Here is an 8,236-nt window from a genome sequence, read left to right as displayed (position 1 = left end):
CAACATCCAGAACCCAGTCCCTGCTGATCCCAGTCATCCACCTGCTTCTGTAGACCACTATGGTTCAAGCTCAGTAAACTGTAACAAATTCTTAAATATTCTTATTGTTTATAGATAGATTTAATTAACCTTTTCCTCCTAGGTTGTGGCAATAGAAAGTAAGCGATAAACTTTAATGGATTACATCAGGAATAAAAATTTCTAATGCTGGAAGAGAGAAGTACACATGTGTCAAAATCAAATAGAAATCCTAATTTTGTAAGTATGCCAAACACTGCAAAACATATTTGGGAAAAGTTGTTGTGGCAGCTAAAACTGGAAAATAATATGTTCATCCCTAAACTTAAAAATAAAACAAAAGTAGTGTGGTCAGTTGCTCAGTCACAACTAGGGGCCAAAATATTATGTGAAGAGTTTTGAAAGTAATATAATAAACCCTGTTAAGATATCAAATTGTTTCAACAAATTCTTCTTAAATGTTGCAAGATCAGGTATATATATGACAGCCTATCAAGACAACGCAAATTTCATAAGCTTGGAAAACAACCAGAACATATCTTCTAACTGTTTGAAAAAAAATTTGTTGCAGTCAGTGCCTGCAGATCCAGGGTATAGCTGTGGGTACTCGCATGGCACCATCCTGTTCTGACCTATTCATGGGCCATCTAGAGGAATCCTTCCTAAACAACCAGAATCCCAAACCCCTCACCTGATTCCGACTCACTGGTGACATCGTCATGATTTCTGTTGAGAGTGAGTACACCATATCCACATTCTTCCAGAATCTCAACACATTCTCCCCCATTTGCTTTACCTGGTCTTACTCAACCCAACAAACCAGTTTCCTTGATGTTGACCTCAGCTTCAAAGATTGCTGCATCCACACCTCCCACAGTGGTATTCTGCTGCCCACCGAATCTACACAATATCCTCATCTGTCCCTACACAACTCCTGCTCCCAACCCCTCACCTCATGGCTCATATCCCTGTTATAGACCTTGGTGTGAGATCTGTCCTATCCATCCTCCCACCAACTCCCAGTCCAGTCCAATCACAAGCATCACCTATCCCACCAAAGGCAGGGCTATCTGTGAAACTAGTCATGTGATCTACAAACTAAGCTGCAACCACTGTGCTGCATTCTATGTGGGCGTGACAACCAACAGTCTGTCCACATGAATGGCCACTGACAACCTGTGGCCAAGAAACAGCTGGACCACCCTGTTGCTGAACAACTACCAAAAACAATGTTCTTCATTTCAATGACTGCCTCACAGCCTGTGCCATATGGAGCCTTCCCACCAACACCAGCTTTTCTGAATTGCACAGGTGAGAACTCTCCCTGCAATATATCCTATGCTCCTATAACCCTCCTGGCCCCAACCTTCATTGGGCATTGTCCTCACCCATCTAGCCCCTTCCCTGTTCCCATTCCAGCATACACAGTGTTCTGTTCCACCAACGCACCCAGTCTTAAATTCTCTCCTCCTCTGCTAAGCTACATTCCCCCCTCCTGCCCACAGTCTAACCTCCAACTGCACCTAACCTCCATACCCCTTCTCGACCTTGTCCCTGTATGCTCCCACAAGCAGCACTTCACTGTCCCCCACTCCAACCATGCCATCTCTCCCCCTTGCCCTCCCAGCCTCCTCCTCAACCTGACCACCTAATTACTTTTCCCATCATGCGCTGCTGCTCACAGTGTGGCCTCAGAAGCCAGAGATGTACGTGCGTGCATGTGCATGTTATGGTGTTTCCTCCTCCCGTCCCCCCCCTCCCCCGTCCCCCTGAAGAAGACCTTGTTGGCTGAAAGCTTACTTTCTGACAGTCCTTTTGTTGTGCCCATCTTGTGACTCAGGATCTTTGCTATATGGTGAGTAGTAACTTATCTTTTTCATAATATTATAATTTATGACATTAGTACTTTCTTTCACTAGCATATGGTTTCCAGCATATACAAGGTATAAACTGTGAAAATATTGAATCTAGTGAATAGGTTTTTGCAAAATGTTCCACGTTTTATTTTCGCTGTGACACATACGACTTTTCTCCATGATGAAAACCTTTGCAATATTAGTGTGGGAAGTCCCTCACAACAGTACCATCCCATAAGACAAGAACAATATATTTATCCAAAATATACAGTCCTTCTGCAAATCTCCTTAATACATATACACTGGATGTTTTTTGCAGACATGGGCAACTTGCTGCTTGCATGAAAGTGGGTCATCTATGTATAAATCCAGAAATTTACACTTTGAATGGGTTTTTGGCATAATCTCATCATTAACAACATTTTTGCTTATTTGGATCACTTGATTTAAAAGGAATATATTTTTTTTTCTGTGTTAATTTTTTAAGTTCTTTCTTTCAAAGTGAGCTGTTGCCTTTTCAATAATGTTTTGAATCTCTTCAGTTAGAATGGACTCACTGTCTGCACAACAGACACCAGACATGTGTCTGGCACACGCAATGATCAAGTGCTTATTATCTAGTGAACTTGGGAAATAATTTGCTGAACATAAGTAGTTATGGACTTAAAATGGAACCCTGAGGAACACCAAAATCTATATTTCTTATTCTTGACTATGTCTTCTCAGTATTTCTCTATTATCATATGTAATTCCTGTACACTGTTGTTTTAACTGTGTTTCCAGTGACTGCATGATTTTACCAGTGACACCACTCATAGCAATTTTTGATAAGAGCACATCATGATGTACTCTGTCAGAAGATTTTGAGAGATCCAGGAATACTCCTACTGCTTGGGATTTTTATTTTTTCAAGTAAATAATGGACAAATTTAACTGCTGCTGATACGGTACTTTGACCTCTTCTGGAACAATGTTGAAAATTCCATAATATGTCAGCATTGTAGTAATGTTACAAAACTTCAATTAACATTGTTTTCTCAGTCATTGTACTAAATGTTAAGATTAGGGCAATGGGTCTGTAGTTCTGAAAGTGTTTCTTTCTTTTTATGTAATGATTTGGCTACACCCAGGTTCAACTTCTCAGGGAATACACCGTCTTCAACAGCACAGTTTGTTAGGTGAACCAATGGTTTCACTAGTTCATGTTCACATTTCTTTAATAGATATGGAGAGATTTAATTTAATACACCAGATCTTTTGTGTCTGAGGTTGTCAATAAGTTGCAGAATGTCTTCTGTAGTTACTGTAGGTAGTGTACTGAAGATCTGTTTGTTAGTGGACTCAAAGGTATGATGTGTATCTGGTTTCAACAGCACGTGTAAAGTAATTATTAAAAATATTGCTAGCTAGAAGGGTGTCAGAAATGAATAATTATTCACAGTTAATTCTACATTATTTAGTTCCTGTTGAATTGTTTCTGATTTCATTTACAATTGACCAGCAGGACTTTGAGGCATTATCTCTGTTGGCTAATTCTTCTGCTTTTAATCTCTATTCTTCAGCTTTTAATCTCTTTACTCTTTTGTGACCTGGTATTTGGACTGCGTATAGAGTTGCTTATGTAACCCAGAGTTAGTCAGTATGTGCAAGATATATATTTTTTGCATATTTTTCTTTCAGACCTTTTATTTTAGTAATCAATGGCACAGGTTTTGATTTTAAATATGTGTTTCTTGAATAATTGCTTTTTTTATGTGGCCAGTCGGAAGTTCTAACAACATGTTCCATTCATGGTTGACACCAACAGTAGTAATAACCGATTCCCAAGGTTACTGTGTTAAACTATGTTGTAGCGAAGCAATGTTGTTTGTGGATTGTCTTCTCTTAAACTCACACATTTTCCTCGGTTTAAATTTGCTATTACATTTTAGCACTAGTGTCTACCTAACTGATATGAGAGGTGATCATTTATGGTGTTTGCTGAGATGATTTGTCATAATTTTATGTAGCATAATCTATTGAACTGTCATGTGTGTTACCTGCTCTAATGGGTACCAGCCCAAGTAGATCTTTAGCCCATATGATAGAATACATTCTGTAAAACTTATGCTTTCCTGGCAGTCATGTAAAATGTTGAAGTTCACATCTCCAAGTATGGCAAGATTTACACTTCTATGACCTCACATTAATTTACTCAAAATTCTATCAAGTAATTTCAGAAAAGTGTCACAATTTCTACAGATGTATCTTTATATACCTGTGACAAATAAATGAGCAGTGCAAAACATGAACTTGAGAATTGCAATTTAGACTTATTTGTCAAACAGTACTTGTTCACCCAAGCACTTTTTCTGTGGAGGTTAGAAGTTAGCATTTTCTTGAGTAATTGAAAATGAGGTGTTGGAAGAATTGCAGAAAGTGTCAAAAATACTTTAGACAAGCTTGAATCATGGCTCCAAGAAAATAGACTAAAACTAAATGTAACTAAAACCAAAATAATGCAGTTTGAAGGTAAATCATTACAACAGAGTGAAATAGAGATAACTTGCAATGATCATGACATCACAGAAGCAAACCACATAAAGTTCTTTGGCCTAAATCTTGACAAAAATTTTGTTGTAAGACACATATTGACAAACTCAGCAAATAAGCTTAACAACTTAGTATTTTAAATGTGTATTTTGGCAGGTGTTACAAATATAGACACCGGAAAGATAGCCTATCACTGCTACTTTGAGTCAGTTATTTGTTGTGGCATAATCTTGTGGGGGTATTCAGCAAATGCCATAACACTCTTCATTTTAGGAACCTGTGTGTTGCCAAACAATGGATATCCTATCGACCATTGTTACAAAATTTAAACATGCTATCTATTCTCTCCCTTTCAGTACAGTATATGAGGTGGTGGTATCTTGTATAAAACTTCAGGATACACTGAACTTTTTCTGGTTTGAGCACAAGTACAGCACTTACCTCAGAGAGAATTTTAAACTCCTGACATATTGTGTAAAACTCTATACCCAAAAACCAGAGGATGTGAAGTAAAAAAGGTAATATATTTATCAAGGGGCTTGGTTCACAGAAAAGATTGCTCTTCACTCTTCTGGTGAAAAAGTGTTGTTATTCTATTGGAGAATCCATTGAAAGCAGTTTCACAGTTTGAACGAGATAAATAGGGATTTCATTTTTTATACTGGAAACTGCCGTATGCAATTGTGCAGAAGTATCTCAGAAATGTATATAAAATAATGTACACTTTCATATTTCACTTTAAAACATGAAACAATGGAAAGACAAGGTTGGAATATCAACAATGCTGAAAAGGACAGATTGCTACTCACTATAAAGACGACACGTTGGATTGCAGACAGGTACAATGAAAAAGATTGTAAAAACACTGATCTTTCAGCCAAAGCTTTCTTCAGAAAAGAAAGGACAGGAAAACAACACACACACACACACACACACACACACACACACACACAGAGAGAGAGAGAGAGAGAGAGAGAGAGAGAGAGAGAGAGAGAGGTTCGCGCACACAGCCACCCCTCAAACACTCGTGACTGCTATTCTGGCCACTCTATCCAGACTCAGAAAATTGTTTAATCATCTGCACCATACAATACGCTTTGCCACTGGAGGATAGGTGAAACGTCAGATTAAATAGGTGTTTCGTGTTCTTAGGCCAACGGCCATGCCGCTCTGGTAACACCGGTTCCCGTCAGATCGCTGAAGCACTTGTATGGGTGCTGCCGAGTGCTGTTGGCAAGTGGGGTGCACTCAGCCCTTGTGAGGCAAGCTGAGGAGCTACTTGATTGAGAAGCAGTGGCTCTGGTCTTGGAAACTAACATACGGCCAAGACAGGAGTGTGCTGACCACATGCACCTCCATATCTGCATCCAGTGATGCCTATGGTCTGAAGATGACTCGGCAGCCAGTCAGTACCATTGGGCTTTCATGGCCTGTTCTGGAGGAATTTAGCTCTCATCGCCCCCTCCCCCCCCCCCCTCCCAATGTTGTTTGAGCCACAGAATTGTTCAAAGGCTGTCACTGTGAATTAGCGCCCATTATCTGATGGGAAAAATTAATTTTTCAAGGGACTCCTCGACAGAATAGGAGTGACCCATGAGGAATCTCTTCAGTTTTGATTTGAAAGTGCGTGTATTACTGCTAAGATGTATAAATTCTTGAGGTATCTTATTGAAAATGGATGCAGCAGTTTCCTGCACACGTTTGTGTACAAGAGTCAAGGAAATGTGATCGTAATGCAGATTGGATTTCTGATTAGTATTAACTCAGTGAAAGCTGCTAATTCTTGGGAATAAACTGATATTATTAACAAGGAATAACAGTAAAGAACATATGTATTGAGAGGCCAATGTCATACTACCTAGACTAATAAACAGGAGTCAACAGGAGGTTCGCGAACTTACACCACTTATTGCCCAAACCGCCTGTTTCTGAGCCAAAAATATCCTTTGAGAATAGGAAGAGTTATCCCAAATATAATACCACTTGTCATAAGTGACATGTGTCGAACTATCACTTTCTTTGGATATCGCTTTAACAATAAAAATGGCAGGATTAGGTCTTTGAACAAGATCCTGAACGTGGGCTCTGCACGACAGTTATCATCTATCTGGATGCCTAGAAATTTGGACTGTCCAGTTTCACTAATCATATGCCCATTCTGTAAAATGAAAATGTCGGGTTTTGTTGAATTGTGTGTTAGAAATGGAAAAAACTGAGTCTTACTGTGATTTAGCATTAGTTTATTTTCAACAAGCTATGAACTTACGTCATGAACTACACTATTTGAAACAGAGCCAGTGTTGCACACAACATACTTTACTACCAAACTAGTGTCATCAACAAACAGAAATAGCTTAGAATTACCTTTAATACTAGAGGGCATATCATTTATATAAATAAGGAACAGGAGTGGCCCCAGCACTGATCCCTGGGGATCCCTCTATTTAACCATGCACCACTCAGACCCAACACCACAGCCATTCTCAGCACTGTGAATAATGATCTTTTGCTGTCTGCTAAAGTAAGAGGGGAAACCATCTTTGAGCTACTCTCTGTATTCCATAATGGCTCAACTTCTGGAGCAATATTTTGTGATCAACATGATCAAACGTCTTAATTAAATCAATAACGATGCCTAGTGTTCAAAACCTTTTGTTTAATCCATCCAGTACTTCGCAGAGAAAAGATAATATTGCTTTCTCAGTTGTTAAACCACTTCTAAAACTGAACTGTACATTTCATAGCAAATTATGGGAAATAAAGTAATAAAATGATCAGTTATCCTTACATAAACAGCCTTTTCAATAACCTTAATAAACACTGATGGCACAGAAATAGCCCTACAATTGTCTGCATTATCCCCTTCCCCTTCTTTATAAAGCGGCTTTACTACTACTTTAATCATTCTGGAAACTGACCATTCTTAAAGGAAAAATTACAAATATGACTAAGTACCATGCTAACATGTGCAGCACAGTACTTTAATATTCTGCTAGGCACTCTATCATATCCATGAGAGTTCTTAGTCTTCAGCTTGACTCAGTTTTCCTCTTGTCAGTATCACAGAGGAATCAGACGTCAGTCTCAGAAAGGCGTTTTCCAAGAGAGATATGATTCCCTGTAGAAATTTAGTTTTTATTTAATTCACCGGCAATGTGATTGTTAAATACTGTACATATATCTGACTCATCAGTAACAGAAATATTTTTACTACAAACTGACTTTATATTGACGACCTTGTGCTGCTGATAAGACACTTCCTTCACAACTGACCATATGGTTTTAATTTTATCCTGTCCATCAGTTATTCTAATTGCATACCACATACTTTTTGCCTGCCTAACAACATTTTTAAGCACCTTACAATACTGTTTGCAATGTGCTACTATAGCTTGATTGTGACTACTTTTAACATTTTGATACAATTACCACTTTGTTCTACATATCCTTATCCCACTTGTCAGCCATCCATGCTACCTTTTACTGCTAGTACCCTGATTAGAATGTTCTAATGGAAAGCAATTTTTCAAAGAGCATAAGAAATGTGTTAAGGAAAGCATTATATTTGTCAACTGTGTCATTGACACTATGAACATCCTGCCACACCTGTTCCGCAACAAGGTATAAAAAACTCTCTATTGCCATTAGATTAGCTTTTCTACATAGTTTGTAATTATACAACATTTTTTTGGGTACCAAAACCTTTTAGTGTTAAAATTAGTGCATCATGGTCTGAAAGGCCAGTCACCTTTTTACTAACATAATGCCCATCTAGTAATAAAGAATGAATATTGTCTGTGATGCAGACTCAAATGGAATACTGTTTTTTT

This window comes from Schistocerca gregaria, chromosome 3 (assembly GCF_023897955.1).
Source record: "Schistocerca gregaria isolate iqSchGreg1 chromosome 3, iqSchGreg1.2, whole genome shotgun sequence".
NCBI classification, from domain to species: domain Eukaryota; kingdom Metazoa; phylum Arthropoda; class Insecta; order Orthoptera; family Acrididae; genus Schistocerca; species Schistocerca gregaria.
The sequence above is the reverse complement of the archived record's forward strand: the minus strand, read 5'-3'. Positions refer to the sequence as shown.